This window comes from Neopelma chrysocephalum, unplaced genomic scaffold, assembly GCF_003984885.1.
Source record: "Neopelma chrysocephalum unplaced genomic scaffold, ASM398488v2 Primary Assembly neopelma1_81, whole genome shotgun sequence".
In the NCBI taxonomy this organism is placed as follows: domain Eukaryota; kingdom Metazoa; phylum Chordata; class Aves; order Passeriformes; family Pipridae; genus Neopelma; species Neopelma chrysocephalum.
In genome coordinates, this window is record NW_020897743.1 from 826,803 (window position 1) to 851,800 (window position 24,998).

Here is a 24,998-nt window from a genome sequence, read left to right on the forward strand (position 1 = left end):
ATACTCATCACATATACCAAGTTCCACTCTTCCTTCAGGCATTAAACCCAAACAGACATCCTGCTTTACATATGAGTGTGTATAAAAAGCATTTGAGGTAAATTCTATTCCACTGGTTTCAAAGGAAATATATGCAAAGAAAACCTTCTCTGAAAGCCCTATTTTTGGTTCACCAGCTTGGAAAAGCTGTTGGCGGTTTCTCACAAAACAATTTAAAAAAGACCATTTCTTGGAAGGAATAAAATATGGTTACAGCAGCCATAAGCCACAGTCTCTGTTTTACACAGACCAAAAGAAACTACTCTATACTTCAGTAGGATACTACAGAAACTGCAGGAATGCTCCTCAGGGGAAAGAAAGGTGCTGTAATATATAATGTGGGAACACTTGGTTTGCCAGCTCAGGAATGTTACCTGTGTGCAGCATATTGCCCTGCTTAATAAAGAAATTTCTACAAGGGTCAGCACAAAGCAAGCCCCAAGTCATCCCATTGTAATGGAAATAGGGAACAACTTCCGGAAAGCTTTGTAGATGTGGAGGAATATTGGAGTCATAAATCACAAAAGTAAGTAATATCCCTACCAGGTAATACAAAGAGCCTCAAACAAAGCTTTTGAATTTTAATGTGACCAAAGTTACATCCAAACCTGGGGTGATACTGCGCTGTGTCCTGCAGGGTGTTGCCTGTTCTGGAGGAGTTCTGGCTGTGACAGCTGGGGTTGGGAGGAATAAAACCATGTTTGGGTATAAAATAGGAGAGGAAAGTACTCACTTGGGAAGAGCACTACGAGAAACAATATTTACAACATTTACACTTTCATTAATTAAGTTATTCGTCACATGGGGGTGAGAAGCTGTCTGAAGGACTGAAGCAGAGAGGGTTAAGAAGCCTGGCAAGCAGCTGCACCCCTTAAGCATCTTGCTGAGGCAGAGATAAAAATCTGCTTTCAGCTGAAAGGAAGGCTTAAGAGATGGAAGTGAAGTCAGAACCAGCTGGTGAGCAGAGGCTTTGTTTTTGTGATCCTCCCCTTGAAGGCAGAGCCATCAGTGCACCTGAGGTTTGGTGGAAGATGCCTGTCTGCAGTCACTGATCCAGACAGCCCAGTGCACCCACTGTGTCCCTGTTAACCTGATCCAGATAGCCCAGTGCACCCACTTCATCCCTATTAACCTCTTAACCCTGGACTCCCCGTATCAGGCTGTGCTGATAGTGGGACAACACCTGGCAGAGAGGGAATCAAAGCAGGAAAATGCCTCTCTCCTTCTTCCAAATGGCTGGGACAGCCTGGCTACAGGGCTCTGCTCTGGTCCCAGCTAAAGCTGAGCACCAGCAATGCCTGTAGGCATTTCCAGACGTGAGAGCAGATGTCTAGAACTTGCTGCTCTAATCACAAGTACATCACTGGCTTTTAGAAAGCTGAGCTCTGCTCAGTCAGAAGTTGTGTGTTCATGGCAAAAATGGCTTGGTGATGGCCACATCTCCCTTTTTGCAGGTCAGGCTTTGTGACCCTGACTTCTCTGGAGCTGCTTGGATGAGCAGATTGTGCTTTCTGGGGTCCACCCTGGGGCAGAGGGGATTTAGAGGAGCCAGCAGGAGGTGAGTGGGGAAGGGGAAACACCAGAGGAGTACAGAGCAAAGGTCTGGCTGGGGAACACCCAGCTAGTGTTGGAGTGTTGGCTCTGTGGCACCTGGCCCCCCATCTGCCACATTTCCACGGCAATTGCAGGGTGGGGAATGCTGAGAGAAAGGATGACAAGTTGTTTTTCATACTGCCTGATCCTTTGCCCTTCTGATTCATGCCTCTGCAATGACAACATACTCTATTTCCCACAAGAAAGAAATTAAAAAGCACATAGTGGGAATACCTTGAATTGTTTTAGGACAGCAGTAGTTGGCTATTTATATTTTAATTAAAAACATAAGAACAACTCTACCAATTCAGATCAAGACACCACCTAGACCTCAAGCAGTGGCAGGTGCTGAAGAACCATCAGTATGTTCCAAAAAGTGTCTGAAGAGGAAGAGCCACTGTAACACTTCTCTCTCAGTACTTTCCCACTCATTAATTATTTTCAGCTCTGGGTATTTCATAAGGACAATACGGTTTTTTCTCACCAGTGACCTCTGGTCTCACATGTATGGCCTTTCTCAGTAGACTCCTTGTATTCATGTAAACTTTTGGCACCCACACAGTCCTCTGGAATTCCAGCAGATCTGCCACTGAAGAACCTCCTTTTGATCCTGACTCCTAGTTCAGTTCTTCCAGACAACTTCATAATTTCTCCAGTAAGTCCTCTCTCTTCCAGTCTAGAAAAGAACAGCCCTCTTCAATCTTCTACACAGATATGTTATTCCATATAGTGGGTGATTAATGTCCTTTTCATGACCCTTTTCCTGTTCTAATAGACCCTTGACCAGTATTCCAGGTGTTGAAAAATCATGGATTTACACAATGGTTCAATGATGTTTACTTTTTTGTTCTCTCTTATTTTCTTAACAGCTTCTAATGTTTGGTTTGCTTTTTTTGACTACCCCTAAACTGATGTTTCCCTGGAATTATCTGTCCTGATCACAGAGTCCTGCACTGGAGCAGCAATAGGCTGCTCAGAGCCCATCATTTCCCATGTTCCACACAAGCATCACTGTGTAATCCCCCACAATGACCTCCTATCTGCTGTGTCATTTATATTTTATTTAGAAATGTATTTTAACAAGATGTCTCACAATACAGCTAGCAGGATTGGATCTGAAATGTTTCTTATGTGATTTCAGAATTTTAATTTTCTTTATACATTCAGTGGTTGAACAGAGTTTAGGGTATGGCTTAAAGACTATTATTTACCTTGATGGCATTAAATCATTATCAGACCATAAAGTTTGAAGGAAAACTCTCTTATCCCATTAATATATTCCTTGTAATAAATTGTGATATCAGTTGAGGTTTATACATTTCAAAAAGAAAGAGAAATCACTGGAAAACACAAAAAAATCTAGACTTAAAAATTGTATCGATTAATAGCTAGGATGATTATAATCTAAAATTGTCAAGGAACATGCAAATACACTCCTTCTACTTTTGCTGTACCAGCAGAGAGGAAAAATAAACTTTGTATTGTACTATAACAACAGTACATGGAGTGCCAAGGGGGAATAAAATGACTTTGTTTCCTAAGGACACTGTGAGGGCTGTCAGGATCTTCAGCTGCTCAAAAGATGGTACATCATTCTATGAAGTGAAACAATACCCTGCTGTCCTTACCCTGAAGCAGAAGTCACTCCTTTTTTCTAACCATTTTCCTGTTTGCATTATTGAGGTTATTTAACAGTCAATTTACTTGGTTTCAAATAATTGATCCTACACAGGAGATTGGTGATCAAACAGGAAAAAAACCTCGCTGAGCAACTTTTCTCCCACCCTTTAAAGACCTTATTCAGCATCCTAAGGAGCAAAAGCCTCAGCTTAATAAAACACTGCCAGCTATCATTTACCAAATACTGACTGGGGGGAAAAAAAACCTCAGGAAGACAACATTGTATGATAAAGATAAGATTTTACCCACCGATAAGGCTTAGTACTAAATAAAAAGATGATGCTAAACTTTCTTCATGACACTGCAGAAGCCCTCTGAGCAGCCAGCAGTGGTGTCTCTGTTATGCTGTCAGGTCTAATTTCTAGTTCAGGGATGCTCCAAGCAAGCTGATAAAGGACAGGGCCTGCAGCCACATGAACACAGCAGCTGGTCTGAGCACTCAGATATTTCAAGGTTCACGCCAAGACATTACATTCATTATGACCAAAGAGCAGGAAACAAGTTCAGTTCCAAAGCAATAATTTGCATTTCCCTCTCCTGGACAGACTCCCTGAGGAACAATCCTCTTTATTAAAGGAGATAAAGGAGCTGAGATTGGGACACACTAAAATAAAGGCTGGTACCTTGCATCTCTTTAGGAAAACAAGGCAGGTATTTGGGTATTTATTTATCTTTGCTCTTACTTGGACATGACTAAAATGTGTTGTAGAAACAGCTGGTCTGTCTTTAAAGAAAATCTGAAATCATTAAGCAAGTAACATAGAAAAGTGGTTAGAATATAAAATTATTAGAAACAAGGGAATAAGTTCTTAACATCTGTAAATAAAACCTACTATAGATTTTATAGACTATTTTTCCACCCAAAAACTTATCAAGATGAAAGAATGGCTTAAGATATACTTAATTTCTGATGCATCATCATCTCCATATTATTCCACTGCTGTAAGATTTCTATGGCCAAGTATGAAGGGTGATTGGAATTTAAAATAACAAGTGTAACGAGGAAATCTTTGCTCAGTGCATGTCCTGGATATACATAGATTGGAACAAAATATCTGAATATTTTGGGCAATGTGGGCACAGAAACTGGAATAGAAATAGGGATGGTTTAACCTGCTTCATGCTACTGGGCCACTAGTAACTATAACAATTGTAGCAGCCAGACAGGCTGACTGAAACACCTTGTCCTCTCTTCTACACCAGATTATTTGGCTGAATATATTATATACTATAACATATATCTTTCTGTCATGAAATTTAAGGGGTTTTCCATAGTTCCTCTCCCTGTGAGTGACCAAAGTTTTGCTATATTCCTATAATTTACACCTGACATTTTGATTTTCTGTGAGTACAGTCTTTATGCAACATGAAAAAGTTTCCAGGTTATGGATGCATTTACCAAGTTTTTGGTTTTGCTGAAGTAAAACATTGTGCAGAATTTAATTTAAAAAAAATATTCAATTTGAGTCCTTAAATTAGGACTAAATTTCTCACTTCTGAGAAAGTTCACATTTCTGATTTGTTTCCTACTGGGCAGACAGAAAGCAGGAAACCAACTTGATAATTTTCCCCCCCCTAGATCTGTAGTTGCTTCTCTGGGGTTTCAGAGCCAGAGCTCCTGACAATCCTCCCACATCTGTTTCATCAGCTGATTAAAATGTAGATCTCCGAGGAGGTAACACATTTTTGGGTGCTGGGCGTTCCTCTACCCAGCTCATTATTAAGGGAACAACTTTATGCACCATCAGCAACTTGGCAGAGTAAACATGAAACAGTTCTTTTAAATGGGGCTCGGCAGTTTTGGTTGTGAGAGCTCCCAATCAAGGCTTTTATCACCCACTTGAGCATAAAAGTTTGTGCTATCTTTTAAAACCTTTTAGCACAAGAAGGAATTCAGAGGGGAGCCTCCTGTAAAGCCATGAATATTTGGTTTCCTGATTGTGTTGTATGATTTGTGGTGTGTTTTGGATTTTTTTTTCTAAGCCCACAAGCCACCTGACAAGTTTTAACTTATTCTTCCAAAAGTGAGATCCTTGTGCTGATAGGGACAGAGTGTGCTGTTACACTCCATTTTATAACCACTATTTACATTTCAAGTTGGAAAAAAGTCAAAATCAAACCATTCCAGTTAAATACATAATTTGATTTTAATTTCAATTTCACGCTTAGAACGACTGCAGTTTAAACCCATGACTGCTGGGATTTTTGAGGAAGGCATTTTTATTTTCACCCAGTTGCACTGTCTGTTCTCACCCTTGCTTTGCTGGTGCCCACTGGAAGCACAGCAGCTGCCCAGTCTGCTTTGCCCCTCTGCCCAAACTAGGATACAATAATTAATTGTCCCACAGCAAAGCCCCCCCTGCCCAATGCTGCTGGCAAAACCAGCCACTGCCCCGAGCCAGGAATGTACCCAGTGCTGGAAAGGAGCTTTGGGAAGCACAAACATCCACCCTGCAAGATTCTCTCCTTCAGTATTTGCCCCTCATCAACATTTCAGGAATCAGTTGGTACCTGTGGGGTAACACACACCTCACCACTTTGGGCAGCATTGTCACTGACTCAAAGCCCTTTCTAGTTTTAACCTCTCAATCTGATAACTCTTCTCTCAACTCTATAAATTTCCTCCTGGCTCAGACAACCACATTCAGCTGGGCTGTAAATGACATTTTAAAACACCCTTTGGTGATCTGCAGGATCATGATATGGTGATGTGGAGCATTACTTGTTTATTAGGAATAAGTTACACTTTGCACCTTCCTCCAAGGTAGGTCTAGACACACAGAGTGTGTATAAAAGCCACAGAGTAAGAACAAAGTCCATGGAGCAGTGAGAGATTAAAGAGCCTTGGCTTTCACTAATTGCCTTCCCTTTCCTCATTTGCAGCAGCTTAACAAACGAGCATCTTCCCCTCATCCCTGGATTTTGGTGTTCTAAGCCAACAGCACTCTGGAGAGGTTCCCTGTTGTGGGACTGCTGATGATTTATGCAGGTTTGGGAGTCCATGTGGGCACAATACCAACATTTTGTGCTGTTACTTCAATCTGAATTAGCTGGTGCTTTTATGTTCATATCAGATTATTTACTGTTTCCTCAAACATTTTTCCATTTGACAAAGATGCATTTAAACACCACCAGATTGTGTTTTCCTGCATTACCTTATTCACATGCAGGTAACACTTCAGCTTCCCTGCTCTGCTTTCAGCTGCCTGGTTCACACATAACTGTTCTTTTACAGCTATTTTTATTTGTGCATTGTTATGTTTGTCAAGAATGGTCTCCACTTGCATAATTTCTCAGGTATTCACATACTAAAAAGCAAGTTTACCGACACAGAGGCATAAAACAAGCCTCTGCCTGATGTACTGTTGCTGCATTAGTTCAGTTCTAAAGAATCTGCTTTAAGACTCAGTTTCTTTTGTCCTGAAACAATGGAATAACACAACCCCTTCCTACCAACTGCTCAGACAGCAGCAGGTTCTGGAGCACTTTGCAGTTCTGTTCTGCCTGGAGCACATTTCAGTGCTCAGGAAGACACATTTTCCACCTCAATTTATCAGTTACACAGACAATTTATTCACCAAGAGTTAAACTGCTTCTCTTGAGTGAAGGGTTGTGTTAGACCTTTGTTCTGTCCACAGTGCTGAAAGAAGTGACCTTAAGGCAGCTGGAGTTGGCAGCAACATTTTCACTCCTATTTAGTCACTTCAGTCACTGACCTACACAAATTGATACAAGTATATTGGAATAATCATCAATATTAGGTAACTTCCCCACTTCCTCTTGCTGTTAGACCAATGAACAGGCTGGGATCTTCAGTCATAAACAGCTTCAGGCTTTAAGGCAAATTAAGAGAGGCTTAAAAACTTTTAAAGAGGCTGTTTTAAGACTACCCTGTTTGCATAAAATCCTGAAGGCAACATGAGATATTTGGTAATACCCATAAGGAGAACGGTCCTTACTTGGGAGGCTGTTGTAGGTAATCAACTTGAGACATTTTTACCTCCTTTGCAATGGAAATTGGCATTTTACTTCCACTGCATTGGTCTTCCATGCTAATTTACACCATCTGAAAAACAAGATTTATTATTTTAAGATAAGAATATTGGATTTTTTTTTTTTAAGTTAAAAACAGAAGGATAAATAAGAGGTGGCAAATTTCATTCACTAGGTGTTTGTCCTTGGGGGTGGTTTGTGCCATGCCTGGCTCCATTCACTTCTCAGCTATTCTTATCATATGTTAAAGCTACTGCTAAAAATCTGGCTTAATAATACTAACAATGACCACCACCACCATTCAACTGTATCAGAAAAGATGTTTCCCCATTCCTTGCAGCCCAGCTTCTCTGTCTCTAAGGAAGATTAGCCTCAAAGTGGAAAAGAAAGTATTTTACACCAGAGAGCACAGGGTTAGAATAAACTCAGTGTGGTAGAAAGAGGCAGGTGCTTTGCAGGCAGTGAGAGTGGAGAGAGGGAACTCTGTTCCTCACAGGCTACTAATTCTGTGGTCAGTGCAATTTCCACTATCACTTCTAGAACTCAACTTAGTAATTGCCTCATTATTTTAATTACAACTCTGCTGCCAACCCAGCTGATCAGCCAGAAAGACACATAAGAACCTTCTACCCGTGGCCAAAGTAGAAGGTGACCATCAGGAGCCTTTCCTAAACGATCCATCAGTCCATCCATCCATCTCTCCACCTATCAACGCTGTTCCAGAGACATGGCTGGCCTCTAAGTATCCAGTCTGGAGTTCTAGGAGCTGGGAAGAGTTCTGGAAAATCATCAACTATCAATAATAAGTTTTTCTAATGACAGGAGCAGAAGAAAGAATCTTCTTTAAGCAGGAGGACAAGTTCAAACCAGTCCTGCAAGGAAGCGTCACGCACCAAAGATCAAGAAGAATGCTAATGTGCAATCACTGAACAGGATAGGAGCCAAAACTTGATATAAGGCACGTAAGGAATAATGCTACACAATCAGCTCCTCTACACCCACAGCCTCTCTAAATTTATAAACCATCCCTGCCATTGGATGGGATTGAAATGCATTTCCCATCATGGAAGGGTACCATCCAATCTGCTCTAACACAGGACCATATTGGGGCTGAGCAGACCATTCTGTTTGTTAGAAACCCACCAGAATGTGCTGGTATTTATATCTCAGAAAAGCTGTTCAGTAAACACAGTACCAAGACCTCTGATTTCACTGAATGCATAAGCACGTGCAAAGAATTTCATTCTGGGATTTCGGACACGAGAGAGCTCTGGCAAATGAGCTTAACCTCCGTTCCCTCCTCCCAGCGAGCCAGACACCTTTGCACCTGGAAAAACTGTCCTGGCTTCACAGATTAGGATTTCAGAGTTGAAATGGCAAACTCTGAATTTGCCTATGACAGATATTTCAAGGAAAAAATGCAGTACAGCTCTCTAGGGACAACACTTTGGTGGGTTTTTCCCCCCAGTGTCCTGTTTGGAGGGACAGGATTTTGGGGACGCAAATCTCACCTCTGTCCTTCAACATTTCTGTGTGGGCTTGCATTTGTTGGTGTGTATTTTAGGACTATGGCATCTCAAGCCTGTAGGAATGCCCGTTATAGTTCCACTCATGCTCTAAAATCCTTTGTCAGTCTTGGAAGAAAAGTGAAAGAGAACTACAAAGCACCAGGACAGTCTCTGTCATGGGCCATCGCAAAACCTGCTCCTCCAGCCACACAAACTGAAGAGGTGATAAACCAAGAAACCAGCAGATTGAAAGCACGTCGGGGTCATAACTTCTGACAAGGAAAGGAAAGGAATCTAATCCAGTCTCTCTGAGGCTGAAAAGGAATGAGACAAGCTTTATTTCTTTTCTTGATTCACTGACAATGAAAGGTGGAAGGACCTTGAGAGGCCCTGTCACACGTGTGCTCGTGCCAAGGCAGGATCAGCTACACCCAAATGCATCTTAAAGTTTGTCAATCCCTTTCTGGCAACAGCATAAACTCTGTAGACAATCTATTCCAGAGCTTAACTGTTGTCATCAGAGTATTTTCCTCAAGTTTATCTTAAACTTCCCTTGCTGCCACTTAAGACCATTATTTCTGGAAGTGTGTGGGGTGAACAGAAAGAAAAATGCTATTTCCTCTCACAAAGACTGTAAGACATCCAATTTAATAATCTCAAAGAAATTTCCACTTAAAAAAAAAAAAACCCAAACCAAAACAGACTCTCTAGAAATACCTGACAGAGCACCAGACAGAGAAATCAGAGTCTTGTCAGGCTCTCCTCTTTGGGCAAACCAAACACACGCAGCCAGAATTAGTCAGGGGTTGCAAAAGTGCTCAAAAGAATCCCCAAATCTTCCACTTGGCCTGGAAGGTGTTTGGGTTTGCTCAAGAAGTTACAAACTGGCCAGACAGGGTGTTTGGGAGCTCATTGCAGGGGACAGGTTATCTGGTTACCTGGATGTTCCCTTTCTGTGGGAAGAGACCTACACGGAACTGTTAAACCAGGAACCACCACCTTTGTCACCAAAACCCAGCAGGGGCCCCATCGTGGCACCAAAGCAGTGCTTTACTCCAACCTCTGCCTTCAAAATGGAAAAGAACACAACATTTAATTTCAGATTTAAGATTCAGAACTTTCACAGAACCACAGAACAGTTTGGGTTGGAAGGAGCCTTAAAGCTCATCCCGCTCCACCCCCTGCCATGAGCAGGGACACCTTCCACTAGCCCAGGTTTCTACAAGCCCTGTCCAACCTGGCCTTGGACACTTCCAGGGATGGGGCAGCTTCTCTGCAAAATAAGGGTCAGCAGGGGGTCATAATTGCTTTCATAAATTATTACAGGAGAGAATTCAGAATTTGTTGCAGAACACCAAGCTCGTTTCCTCCAAAGACTGTGAGTAACAGTCTTACAAAGCAACTCAAACCCACGGCATCATCATGATGGGGATGGTTTTTACCCTGGGTGGTAATATTAGACAAACAATAAAACATAAAGTTGAGAATCTTCAACCTTTTTCCTTAACTTTACAAATTATGGATTATGTTCTATGTTCTGCACCTTACTTCTCTCACTGAGATCAATTTTGTGTTGTAATTTCTAGAAGTTACCTGGTTCTGGGATTTCTAAAATATGAACAAACTTTGAAAACGAGTTCTTGAATTTGAAGTAGCTTTGTCACTACTCACTGGGCCAATAACTGGACAAAATACAACACAGAGGGAAAGTGAGTGAGTTGGCAGAAATTACCATGAAGGTATTTATATAGAAAAATTACAAAATAATACAGTATTGAACATAAGTGATCTGGCTAATTTTAATAAAATAAGTGTATGTAGTTTAGTTTCATAATTCAAATGTTTCTAGTCAGATAACACTGGAAAAGCACAGACCAGGCTGTGGAACTTTTCTTACAGATCAGACCAGAAATGGGAGTATTACAGAATTATCTTACCCAAAGCATTGGCAGAGATAAGTGACGAGGCAACTTCACGGTGGCTCAGACTCAAACCAGTTTTGGTTTGTAACCCTGGTGTTGTTTTGAGCCAATGGCAACAAACATCAGTCTTGTGCAAGCATTTTACAGGGAGAATTCTGGGTATAAATCAGGAAGAAGGTGCTTTGTAGGGTGGAGTTAAACTTCAAAGGCAGTGAAATAAAGACCAGTCATCACTACACCTAACAGCTGTCCTCTATTGTAATTAAACAGGACACTAATTTCCAAGTGTTATGACATTTGATCAGCTACATAAAAATAATAATAGTAATAAGAATGATAAGCATCATCACCAAAGTCATGAGAACAAGCCAAGGTCCCATGGCCAGTGTTTCTAAAAGTTGTTACAGATAAGTCATTCCAGAGCATAAAGACTGTCCAAAATATTTCCTTGGAACATCTGATAAATTTCTTTCTTTAAAGAGAAACTTTGCAAAGAATCCCACGGCTCCTACTCATCAAGTGAAACAACAACTATCCTCTGCCTTTGTATTGCACCTGTTTATCCCTATAAAGATTGGAAATAATATTCTCTTTTTAGTCAGGACACATTCATTAAAAATTGTCATTTTGCACCATATTACAGGAGGCAGAGCAAGTAAGGGCAAATGATTGATTCACTACAGCTCATAAATACTATTGCAGCTGCAGACGCTGAATAAGATTCTTCACTTTTATTGTCTGGTTTTTACACCACTTTCCTTTCCCACCTGAGAAACTGAGTTAGATAAATCCATTAATTACTTCCGTAGCACAGTAATTCTATAAACTGTCCTTCAGTAAATGATCTGGGGTGTTTTAAACCCATCCCCCAGACCTTTTGAGTAAAACTTTACAACAATAAAAATGTGACAGAAATGCAAAAAAAAGGGGGAAAAAAACCCCCAACCAAACAAAAATCAAACAAAAATCCAACCAAACAAAAACAACAATAACAAAAAAAACCCCAAACCCAACCAAAACCCCCCAAAAGTGCAGGTTTTGAGGTATTTGGGGTGAAAAAGAAAGGATGAATCAATGGACCTCAGCAGTCCCTCCTGTGGGTTTTGTATGTTTTCCTCATGCATTCCCAATTCTTCCAGCACATGTAATAGCTGGTTATTTGAAGCCAATTTCTTTTGTTGTGAGGTTTTGTATGTTTATTTTTCAGAGAGCCACTTCCACCCAGCACAAAAAACACCAGTGATATCCTTATTGCTGGTTAGGAAAGGCTGTTCCGAGGAGTCCTTGGAAAAGCCAGGTATCCGTTATGTTCCAACCGTATTCCATGAGGATAAAAACAGTTACAGAGAAGAATCATTAGAAGAAATCATTAGTTTTGAGTGCAGAGATACAACGAAAGCTACTGCCCGAATTCCAGGAGCTACCCTCCCATGGAGAAAATTCCCTCCCAGGATAAAGAGAGGAATGCAGTCATGAGGAGCCGCAAGAATCTCCTGGCTTGGTCCGTGTCACCAACCAAAAATGCTTCTGCACATTCTTCACACGTGTCCATCCCTCCCTTGGATGTACCTGCAGCAGGAATTGGGCAGGAACAGTGCCTGGCAGGAAGGAGATGCTGTCTCAAAAAAAAAAAAAAGGCTTTTTAAAATTATTTTAAAGAACAGCCAATTAACCTCCCTTCCACATATTCCTGCCAAACAGTGACAGGAAGGAATTTTCCTGCGAACTTGGTCTTATCTTCAAGGCCCCTAATTTGGCGAAACAATTACTTCCAACTGCTTCCTAACAATCCCCAATTAATTAATTTTTTTTCCTCTATTCTCCTGTGCACAGCAGCCAAATGGGAGCCCCAGCAGCAGGAGCGTTTGCACTGGATGGGATGTGCTGTTTCCCACACTTTGCACTGCTGCTATATTTGTTATTTAGAACAAACCCAGATTGTTCCTGGAACTGTGCCTATAGAAACTCCTGCTGTAATGTGTTTATATGATCTATAATTATAGGCAAGCTGCAACCTGTCCACAGCCACTGCAGAACAAGTTGCATTATCAAACACATAAACCAGTCCCTGGATTAACTATTCCATCTGATAAATTCCCTTTCTTCAGCAGCTAATGCCAGAGGAATTAAATGAACACAGGCTGCACTTTTGAGCTTCGGTAGAAAAGAAATATATAATATTCCAAGCCAGTAAAAGGACATTTAGAACTCCTGAATATTCCCTGATGCAGCAGGGGTGTCAAGGCACTAGGGCTGAAGATTAGGCCAAGATTAGTTAATGTCAGGCATTTGCATTTGAAAATACTTGTGTAAAACCACAAACAAGATGTAGGAACAACCGTGGTCCTCACCTGCCAACGGAGTCACAGCACCCCAGCAGCTGAGCCTATGTACACAAATATAAATTGTAAAACTTGGTTCTAATCCTAGCAAACAACAGATCATTATAGGTTTTAATCTAAGTGCTGTGTCAAGATAAATGATTAGGACGGTCTTGGTACCTGCAGGGAGAAAAATCTTTATAGAAATAACATTTTATTTAAACAGAAGAGTGGAGTTGAAAGGTTTAATTATTAGAAGGAGAAAGGTTTAGTTATTAGAATTACTCTGATGTACTTTGCACACAGACTTTAATACCATTTCATAAGAGTATTTCATATTTTTTTGACATCAAACTTCTAAACAACTATTTTCTCAATAAAAATTGTAAATACATGCCAGTAATTTTCTGCTTATGCATTCTTTTATTCAAAGCAACAAGTTATCAAGAAGAATTTTTAAATCATTGTAATACTTATGAATACTTTTAATCCCATCTATTAAATATCTCTTTCATGTGTGATGTCTGAGACAGATTTATAAAACCTTGCTTCAATACTATCTAATCTTTTGCTTGCATGCCATTGTATAACCTGTTGCTACACATACACCGTAGGAACTCAGATAAAAGGGATTCTGATGGGATTTTTGGATTTTCATTCCCATTTATTCTGGAGCTGAGCCAGAGTATGACATGTAAAGCCACTGCATCTGAAGTGCAGATGCATGGGCAGGGCAGGATCTGGTGTTGCAGTTTGCCATTTTGTATTTTTTTTTCTTTACAAATCTTATTTTAGATGAAATCCAAAAACCTAAAAGATGAATTTTGGAGTTATAACTGGATGTGGTCAAAGGAACACCAGCACAGCTGGTCCCACTGAAATGAGGTGCAGATGGCAGAGATCTTACAAAGCAGTCTTACAAAATTTGGTGGAAAGACTACACAATCTGCCTTGTCAACTCACCCAGGGCATTCCTGCACAGGTGGGGAAACTACTTCTGCTCTCTCATATCTGATAATTTCCAGTTTGTAACTCCAGCAATATTTTATATGTGTGAATTAAATTTTTTTTTCTTTAATCTTGCTATACACTCATAATCAAGTGCAAGAAATAATTATACAGTGTTTTCATATGGAGTTCCCATAGGGTTTTGTGTTTGCTATTACATCATGACATTAATAAAGATTGTACAAGAAGTCAGTGAACGCTGGTATCTTGTACTGACTGATAAAGGAGAAGGAGGAAGAAGTAAATGAAAAGTTCCTTCCTGAGGTCACTGTGATTCTAAGGGCATTGCAGACATGTTTGACATTTAATTTTCCACAGAGAAATTCCAGAAGAATTGCAAAGTAGTACCTCAATTCTGAGCTCTTACAGCTCCAGCTCTTCCCTCCAGACTCTGCGGGTATGGAAAGCTACACAGGAAAATAACCCCATCATGCACCTCATTTTTTAAAATGAAAATTTTCTGGTGTTACTTTGAAGGAAGTCTGCCTTGTATTTTAATATTAATGACATTTGAACTAATATAGGAAGTATAACGTGTGTCACTTCACTAGAGAATGTTACTTAATTACAAATACACCCAATTATCTCTTAATAGCATGAATTTCTGTTTATGAACATGGCGAATGCTATACATTTAATACAGCCAGATTTATTCTAAACATTAACAACACCTCAATATGTAAAGTATTATCAGCCAGTCCCACAGAAAACCCCCCTATTTGAGTGTGCCAGCTGGTGGGTGTGACAGATCCATCCTTGGAATGGTAAGACAGCAAAGATTCTCAGTTGATAGGAAAATGTGTTTGTAGGGGATGGGGCTTTTTTCTCTCAAGTTCTGTTATGAACTCCAGGTTATTCAAGGTAAAACCTTTCTATCTGCTGCCTGCACTGTGTTATGAAGTGCAGAATTCCAAGTCCCAGTGGTAAACTATCCCTTCTCACATAACAGCTCCAGGCAAAGCTGATCCAGCTCATCATGGCAGCTTCAGCTGGGGGACTTTTGATGTCCCTCTTCTATGATGTGTAAATATGTAAATATAAATGTATGTATGTGTAAATATGAATTTATCAAATAGCTTAGGCAAATTGTTTTCTGCAATACTCCTTTCTCCCCATCACAACCTCCCGCAGCGTGATCTTCTCACCACTGTCCCCTGAGTGTTCTCAAACCCGAGGGGACACGTTGTGACCTCAGGGACGTGGCACTAAATACTGAGTAACTGCCCTGGAGTTCATGGAATTACTCCCCTCAGAAAAAATTAGGTGAAGAATTTTCCCTGTTCTTTTCCCATTCCTTTCCACTCCCTCCCCAATCCAGTGAAGACAGGGAACTCTTTCGGAGTAGATTTTATGCCACAGCAAAAAATGCCTTGTTCTCCTGGTACACCCAGAGTAATTAACACTACATTCCAGTTGATATATGTACTACAGGAACAACAAACAAACCAAAAGCCCACCTCCCACCTTCCTACACCCCAGCAGTGCCAAAGCTATCCTGACTTTTTGGAATAATTCTGACCAGAGGGTTCCCATGCACAGGGACAGTGAGCGCTGCCCTTTGTGAAGGCACATTAAGATAGAAGGTCATTGAAGATAATTCTGCTTATGAAGAAGGCTGTTGGTTTGAGTCAACCAATTTTATAATTATGTGTTACTCTTCAGGTGGAATTTTGGATGTTATTTTCTTTGATATCTTTATGACTCATGCTTCAGTTGAGCAAAGCAAGCTTCAATTTGCCAATGCAAGTGTGTACAAATTTGAAACTGGTTGGGTTGGGTGTGTCTGCCTATAGAAACACACATTTTCTTCTAGTTTTCAATGAGTGTTACTGGTGCAAAATTATCTGGCTACATCTTAGCTGAATTTAAGTATTTCATAGTTTGAATACCAGTCTTTAAAAGTGAATTCAACTGGGTAATTGCTGAGGTTCAGAAAAGGAAAACTGCACTAATTATGGCAAAAAAACCCAGTGGGTGAGTAAGAAGTCGTTTATCTTGGTCAGGTCACAGAGGTTATACAACCAGTTGGCATCACTTCACATCTGTTGGATATGCAGGCCCACTTTCCTCTCACAGCCTATGGAAAGCAGGGGACAAATTAAATGTTCTGCATTTGAGAGAATGAAGAAATGATTCTTTTTGTTTTCCTTCAGGCTTCGTTTGCAAAGCTTGGAGCGAACCTGCTCACCATTCTGCAAAGACACAGAGCACAGGGCAGCACAGCCCACAGCTCATTCCTGTTGTGATGTGGAACATTTCCAGCATCATTTGCAGACATCCATAGTCCATTTTATGTACATGTTATAGTACAAGTTAGACAAACACATGAAAAAATACAGTTTGCATTTAAATGTAGGTGACTCTCCCCAGTGCATTTCCTGGTACTACAGAAGTCCTATTTTATCATTCACTTGCAGCATATTGTATGAGAAAAACAAGGCTTACAAATCAATATTTCAATGTACCAATTCACTGCTTTGCAATATAGTTTGTTTATTATTCGTAAATGTATAAATATGTGGAAATTAATTGCAACATTTGCTTTCTCAAAATAAATATGTTTTTTCATCTACCAATCCAAATGTTTCCAAAGAACTGATTAATATCGTCTCTAAAACTGTGATTATGTCAATAAACATAAAGCAAGATATTGGACTAAGTATGACTCCCAACTGTGAGTGATTTATAGTGATAAAAATACACAGATGCCATCTGTACCAACAGAAGAACACTCGTCACAAATTTGTCTTATGGTAACACTTTGCTCTCATTTATACTGAAACGAGCACTATTCCTTTTCAAATGGTACTGACAGTAAAATATGGCCACTTTTCACATGAATAACCCACGAGAGGGAGAAATGTGCTGAAAACCATGAATTGAACTACTTATTTGACTCACTCCAGGCCTCCAGGATGGATCACTGAATGCTCCCCAAACATTAAGCTCAGACTAGCTGAGCTGCCTCAGTATCTGTCCCACACTGAGAGGTTTTTTGGGTGTAACACCCCGTACCTCTCGCAGAGCAAATCAAAACACAAAAATACCTCAGCCAAAATGGCCAAAGCTTCGGGATCAGAACCCAGCCTAAGTCATTAGTCAGCCTTCATCAGCCTGTCTGATGCTTGGCAGCATCTTTGCCAGTTCAGCATTAAGCAAGAGGGCCATGGGGTATGGACCAGGGAAAGCAGTGAGCACACAGTGATAAATATCAGTCAACTTCAAATGCTGACAGCGAGATCAAAAGAAAAGGAGGATTTAAATAAAATCTGCACACGGAGAGCTTTCATTAGCAGCAGTTGCAGAAACAAAGATGTGATACCCAAAGCATTATTAATTTCTAACCGTGCACCAGATACTGAGAGTTTGAGCCTGGTGAGGGGTTCCCATCATCATTATCATTTATTCCCAAGAGCAATAAACCCATGCCAAGTGCAGGATGCAGGGGGGTTCCCCCTGAGGATGCAGAGCCCCAGCTGTGCTGCCTCTGCCTCACATCCCAGCTCTGCCCCGGCTCTGACTGCCCCTGGATGTGCTGGGGAATGTGCTGGGGAAGGCAAATAACACTCCCACAGCCCTTCAAAAAGATTTTTTACTAGCAGTGGCCTTAAAGTACCCCTGCCTTGGGTTCTAAAATATGGCAAGCATGTAAAGTAAAGCTGTATTTGTTTCTGATTTTTGTTCTGCCACTGTGCTTCCACCCCCACTTCTGTCAGTGCTCCAGCCCTGCAAAATTTCCTTTGTATCAGAAAGCTGACAGATTTAGCTCCTGAACACTTCAAGTCAGTTTTCCTGTTGAAATTTAGGAAAACAGAACAGCTGTCATTCAAACATACTTTGCAAGTAGCAAGCCTGTTCACTTTCTAATGTTTATTCCCCTGAAATCAACACTTAAATGACATGTCCTCCTGACATGTCATAAAAGCCACACTCTGAGCTGACAGACATGTGGAACAAACATGTGCCAGAGCCTGGGGTTCCAGAGTTCTCACACATCTGATCTCAGGGACGTGTTTAATGTCTCTTTCTTTAGTGTTTTAAACTGTGCACAGTTTTTTGGCCCAGTGATCACTCTTAGTCAGGTTATGAATTTACCTTCTTGGAGTGAGACTTCGGGATGATTCCACCTGAAGCAATTCACTGCACAGGCCCAGCCACAAGAATGGAGGAACGGCGACTTGCCTCAAGCTGAATGGTTGAATCTGCTTATTCCATGCAGATTTTATGATTCTGGTGTCCCTCAGGACCTTTCTAGGATGCTACACTCAAATCCAAGATCTTTTTCCTCCTTAACCAAACTGTGAGATCAAGAAGCCTCCCTTACCAGCTGGGCAGGGAGGATTTGTTCATGAGCTCACTTGTTCATAATTCAACATCACTGTGAAATCCTCACTGAATCTTCTGAAATGAAGGGCCACACAAAATCCCATTTATCAAGGACACGGTTAAAACTCAGTTCTTAGTAACTTTTCCCATACAAAATCAAAGGTTTTTTAGATTCCATAGAACTATCAGAGAAACAAAAAAAAAATTCACTGTACTACACACTAGACAACCCCCAGCAGTTTAGTTTCCATCACTTAAACCTTGCTAAATTCTAGGGGGTGGATTTTAAATTCCAACTTTGATGCTGCTCTCTACATTAGCAGATTTTCCATACCAGTCAAATTCCATTTATGTGCCAGCAAGACATGCAAAAGTGGCTGATCTGAAATTATTTTCCCTAATGACATTTTCTTTCTGGATGCAAATATAAATTGTGTCTAAAGGTGTATCTGTTAAATGCAATGACATGGCTTGATATGAGCAGACACGATAACTACAATCCTAAATTAAATAACTGCTCATGAAAATTCTATGAAAATACAGTCCTGGTCTTTAATATTCCATGTTCACCTGCCAGCAACCAGCACTATGGGCATTCCTCTGCTGGTTTTAAAGTCAAAATAGTGCAATGTTCATTCTAAAGCAGAAAGAATTCACTCTTAGCATGACTGACTGTGGGTTTTTACTAATATTAATGGTAAAAAAAAAAACAGCAAGCACTAGACAGTTCTCTAAATGTGCCTATGAGTATGTTCTACTGTTTAAGTCAAAGTTGCATATTTTTTTATGCTGTCCATGCTGCAAAATATTTTAATCTAAACTATTTTCTCTTGGGAAAAGTGATAGAAGTTTGCTTTAGTTATCTGCACTTATTAATACCCCCATACTGAAAACAACACAGCAGGAATGAAATTAAATATGTGACAAAGACTGGAAAAAAATGCCAATTTTACATTATTTGTTACAAATCTATGGAGATAAACCGTATCCATGTAGCAACAGTCTTCATACTTTCATACCCCCAAATTAACAGGAGCACGTCCTAAACATCTCTGTGTTCAGGGTCAGGCTGGATGGGGCTCTGAGCACCCTGGACCAGTGGCAGGTGTCCCTGCCCATGGCAGGGGGTGGAAGGAGATGATCTTTAGGGTCCCTTCCAACCCGAACCAGCCTGGGATTCTGTGATTCCATGTAGGAAAGAACAGACACACAAAAATAAATGTCTCACTGCAATTCGCACTTAAAACAACTCATAGGGTGAAGAACAAACAAGGTTAACAAAGAGTTTGTTTCTGTCTTCTGGTAAAGCAAACCAAAGGTAATAATTTGCTGATCTATGCAATCCCATTTTAGAACTGATTGTGGGTGTGTAATTCCGTGCTGTTGTCAGAGGTTTTACTGCCGGGTCTCACATTTTGTGCCCATTTCCCATCCCCTTCCCAGCTCCTCCAGCCCTCACCTTCCATCCACCAACAGCCACTCCTCGTGCTTCTGCTTCAAATCTGACAATCCCCATCTAATTGAAAGAAAAACACCTAATCAAAGGCCCAGCCCAGGAGTGACTGTGCCATATGGCTGCCAGCTGGGAATGTGTGTGTGACCGGCGTGGCAGCGACGGCGGGGACAGGGACAAACAGCCCCGTCACAGAGGGACAGGTGCTGTGGGACAGGAGCCAAGAGCCCGGGCTTCAAACACCCCATTGCTGAGCAACCCCACACGAAGGCAGCAGGAATTGTTCCCCAGTTTTACAAAGGAGGTGACTGGGAGGTTGGGTGAGAACCCTTTTGGAAGGAGCTGGGAAGGAATCCCTGTGTCTGGTGTGGCAAAACCGATTTCCATCCCCTGACGGAACAAACCTCATCCAGCTGGGGCTGTCCAGGCACTTCCACTGCCACCACCAGCTCCGTGTCAATGTTTGGCTCATCACAAACTGTGCCAGGTTTTCTGGGAACATTTGGCTCAGGGTGACTTGCCTCTGTCCCCATGTTTTTGTTGGGATTGAGACCACACACATTTCAACATGTGATGCTGTTTCCCCCACGGTTCAATAGAAGCAAAGCTGTTGTCAGGAAACATGGCAAGGGGAGGGGAAGAGGAACATGGGTCTGAATATGGTGATAAGTGGGTGATAAGAGAATATATCAAAATATATCAAATTGGGAGTCCTCTCGTGTGGGAAATACAGGGAGCAAATGGCCCCAAAGGCACTGAGGGCAGGGACAGGTGAGAGAGAAGGAGACTTGAGCCCTGAAAAAAGGAGTGTCCAAAGGAGAAAACCATGTGCAGATTAATGCAGGGAGGCTGTAAGAGAAAAGAGAGTGTGGGCAGGATGGGGGGAAAGGAATGCACTGGATTCCTGGGACAATGAAAGAATGAGGAAGCAGCAAAGGACAGTAATAAGGAGGGGAAGGAACTGCAGCTCTGCACATCCTGATTTGTATGAGTGCACAGAAACCAGCCCTAAGAAACCACAGGGAGGCCAGAACTTGGAATCATGTTTTAGCAATTAATCTGACCTTCAAAAGTAAATTTAAAAATAATCACTACAATCACATTTTTCCAGACACACAAAATCCATTAAACACTCCAAAATCATTAACATATATGCCTTAGAGTCAGCCCTGGTGGGATTATTTGAATTTACAGAACCAGAATTGTCTGCCTTTGAATGTTACAAAACCTTCCAAGTGCCTGAGTAGACACATTCACATTCAGTCCCGGAGGATATGCTGAATCTCTTGGACATTCACAACACTATTTCACCTTCTGTTTTAGACACCAAGCGTTTAAAGTGCTGTTGGAGTGAGAGATCGTTCAAATCCTGGGGAAAACCTGATTTTTCCGAGTGACGTCAGAGTGGCCGCTGGTAGGAAAGTGAGAGAACAGCTCTCTCTGCTGGTGCTTTCCTGAAAAAATGCAGCTGGAGTAGGTCTGGATCAAAGCTGGAAGTAGAAATGCACCCAGGATAATACACTGTATTCCAAGCTCCAAGAATTAAGCTCCAGAACTGTCCTAATTAATCAAATAATTAGTGGCAGCCAGAGAGCTGCCACACTGCACTCAGAACTGCACCCGCACCCACCTGAGCATGTTGTCTTTATGGTCTAGGAGCCAATCCTTAAGGAAAAAGTATAAGGAACCAGTCAGACTGTGCTCTTTTGTCATCCTAAAAGCTCCAGCTCTGGTGAACAAGTGCTGCCTTTTACTTCTTCTAAAGCACCACGCTGACAATTGAGTGCTTTTTAAGTGAAACAGTGAATAATCATCCTGCATTTACTTTCAATCACTTCTCCATATACCAACCATTATATCCAACCCTCCCTTCTAAGTCCATGGGAAATCTACCCCTTGGTTCAGCCGGAGCAGAAATTCACCACCAAAGCTAATTTAAAATAAATTCTGAATAAAACACCCACACACTTTGGATGTCTTTCCCAAATCAAATTTGAGATCAGTTTGAATTTTACTTTCCTTGGCTGTACCTGTGCTTTGCCTACCGTGCAAGTCAGGCCTGGCTGTAAAAGTTCCTGATGTAGCTCCATTTCCAAAAGGATAAGGCACAATCCAACAATCTGCAGGAAGTTCATGCAGTAAAGGACCAAACTGTAAGAGATTAACCCACAACCATGGTACAAATTAATTATTAGTCTTTTCTGCAATTCTCATGATTTTTCACACTTGAAATGACTTTTTATCTCACAATTCAAACACGAAAAAGGAAAAATTTTATAAATACCAAAAGTATGGCTCTGCCCCCCTTTGATTTAATACTCTAACAAAAACTCCTGCAGTTGCTTGTAATAAGTATTACAATTATTATTTGATATCAGTGCAAGCTTACTCTTTTTTGAGGTATTATGGTTAGGGTTTAAGTGTTTAGAAGTTATTTTATTTTGAATTTATTTTTTAATCAGAGTCTTGGGCATGAGCTTAGATAAGTGCAGGCTTTCTATTTTGGAGGCACTGTCTGTCAAAAACCAGCCTTGGAAATGTGTAAGTGCTACATATACAGGGTTCTTTTTTTTTTTAAGATGAGATTTTTATTCAATGTTCCCAGAGGCAACTCTCACTTTGGTCAGCTGCAGCACCTGTGATCCCCCAGTTACAAAAGGACAGAGTTTGGTCAAATGCAGGCATGGTACTAAAATCCACGTGCAAGCAGGCTGGCTTTGCTGTGCTAAGCATTCCTAAAAGAATTCTAAAAACCAAGCAAAAAGAAATAGGATTTGTGCTGTACCTTCAGGGAGAGGAGATGACTCATTTAAAGAAACACCATCAGCAGTGATAGAGGCAGCTCTTGTCATAATTTTCTGCTCCAAATAAGCAAAACTCCATCTCTGGATGACTGGAAGGATTCCTGCTTTGTGATTTTTTTTTTTAAGTGAATAAGAACAGAAGTTCAGCAACTAAACTTTAAGTAAATGCTGCAAGCAGTGAGATTACAGAGTGAGAATACTTTATGATTGAGGTGTGGTCCAGGAGAAGTTAAAAGCTAAACTTGTTAGTCATTTTCAACATTTTTTGTTAGTTATTATTATTGTTATACTTATATTACATATACTCATATAATATACTTATTATATTTGTTGTATATATATACTATATATATACTATATATATTATTATTATTGTTATACTTCTTAGTACGATATCCATAAATTTCTTGATTTTAAGAACTGTGCCAAGGATTTCTCTTTACCATTAAGCTTTTCCATGGAGACAGAGGGTAAACTCGTACAATGAACTTACTACTTGTGACCCATACGGTGACAGAGACCTTTTTGGATATTCTGTGACCTAAAGTTTTGTTAATTTTTCAGCAGAAAACCTTAACCTGTTGGTCCAGGTGCTGAGGGGGCACCTGAGCAGCCCCACAGGAAAGGCAGTTTGATGGCATGTTCTTGACCTGTTACCCCTCCTTGATGCTGTGATTAACAAAGAGCTCTTCTAGTTGGAAAAGCAAGTTTTTGGGGCTAGTTTTGGAAAGCCAGATTTTAGGACTGCCAGATTAAAAAAAAAAACAACAAACCAGTTAAAAACTAATCCAGGGAAATTCAAAGACAGGCAATATCTCTGTTATTGTTTTTTCCGAGGCACAATCTATAATCTCTTCTCCCACACCTACCTCTCAGTAGGCAAGATGAGAAAGCACAAAAAATGCTGTACCACATTATTTGAAATAATAAAAGCCACGACAAACTTTGGCAATTAAATGATTTATAAATAGATATCCATAATAGATATTCAGGAAGTTTCTCTACTTTAGCTGCTTCCTTTACACAGCCTGGTCAAAACTTACCTTTTTGATGGCATTTCAAAGAAAAGAAGAAATTAGGGAAAAGAAGAAAAATAGGGCTTCCTTCTTAAGCTTTTGATTTCCTTGCTATAATCAAGATTAAAACAACTGACCTCAGTAAATATGATTATAAATCAAATAAACTCACTTTTAATAAAGCCCTGATCTGAGCACATGATCAAATGTGGAATAATTACATCAAATGAAATGATGAATTCATTGATTCCAGTTTTCTATAGGGTTTTCATGCTTATGTGAGCTAAATATATTGCTTAATACATTTTCTTTTAATATAAAACCATGGCAGTATTTTAAACAATGTTTGCATGCAAGCATTCATAATAAAGTATTATTTTGTAATGTTATATGTAGCATACAAGGAACAAAAATAGTGCAATTCTGTGCCCCTACTTCTATCTAAAGGACAGAATATTTATGGGATTTGTTAAAGCTGTAATTATCAAAAACTCAAAGCAAATTATATTTTCAACTGTCATTAATTTGTGGAATGTGAGCTCACATTGCCTACAGGTAGCACGCAGAGAAATGTTGATTTTGTGAAATCCATAAAGAGAATTTGGAGTTATTTCTAAATGCCACCATTGTGCAAAATCAGCATTTCTGCAAATAAACCTGTTTTTTACGTCGTGTTACAATAAAATCAAGACACACATTGTGAGCAAGACTTTCAGACCAATTAGGCACACAATTACATGTGCAGGAGGCATACACAATTGTGCAGCTAATTTGTGCATGAAATGGCTTTGATTGCACATCCTAATTGGATAAATGTGTGTGCAAATGCCAGCAGTCATTTGTGCCTGCAATTATCCAATGCACATCCATAGTCATGGCAACTGCCTGCAGAAATGAGGAGCAGTCTTGCATCCCTAACTGGGCTGGGGATTGAATCACAAACCCTTTGGATTCGCTTCTGCCAGGTCACTTGGACACGATATTTTGGGAGATTTCATAGTTCTTTCCCATCCAGATGAGCCCAAGGGATGGATGCAGGAATTGCCAAGGAATCTCATTGTCCAGTGAACAAGGAGAGGAAAAGCTGGGAGCTCTTGTCTGGAGATGCAGCACCTTGAGTCTGCCTTTGGTAAGGAGGAGATTAAAAACATACTGCAGTATAAAACACAGCAGGAACGTGGAAACATATTTTCCTGACACCTGAATTAGAATGACAAAATTTGTGGGTCATAATTGTGGTGGGAATAGGAAGGGAGAGACCCCTTGGCTGAGAGACAGGGCCCCCCAACCCAGAAGGTTCTGGATCATCATCACTGTCTGAGTTTGATCTCTGTG

At 40.5% G+C, this 24,998-nt stretch overlaps 1 long non-coding RNA gene across 1 annotated transcript; it reads right to left on the reverse strand.

Moving 5' to 3' along the window:
- Positions 1–16,058: 16,058 nt before the first annotated feature.
- On the reverse strand, positions 16,059–22,766 carry LOC113971063. Its single transcript, XR_003535427.1, has 3 exons — positions 22,629–22,766; positions 21,874–21,994; positions 16,059–16,141 (listed from the first exon to the last, which is right to left on the reverse strand). It is a non-coding gene; the product is annotated as an uncharacterized LOC113971063 (long non-coding RNA).
- Positions 22,767–24,998: the final 2,232 nt, after the last annotated feature.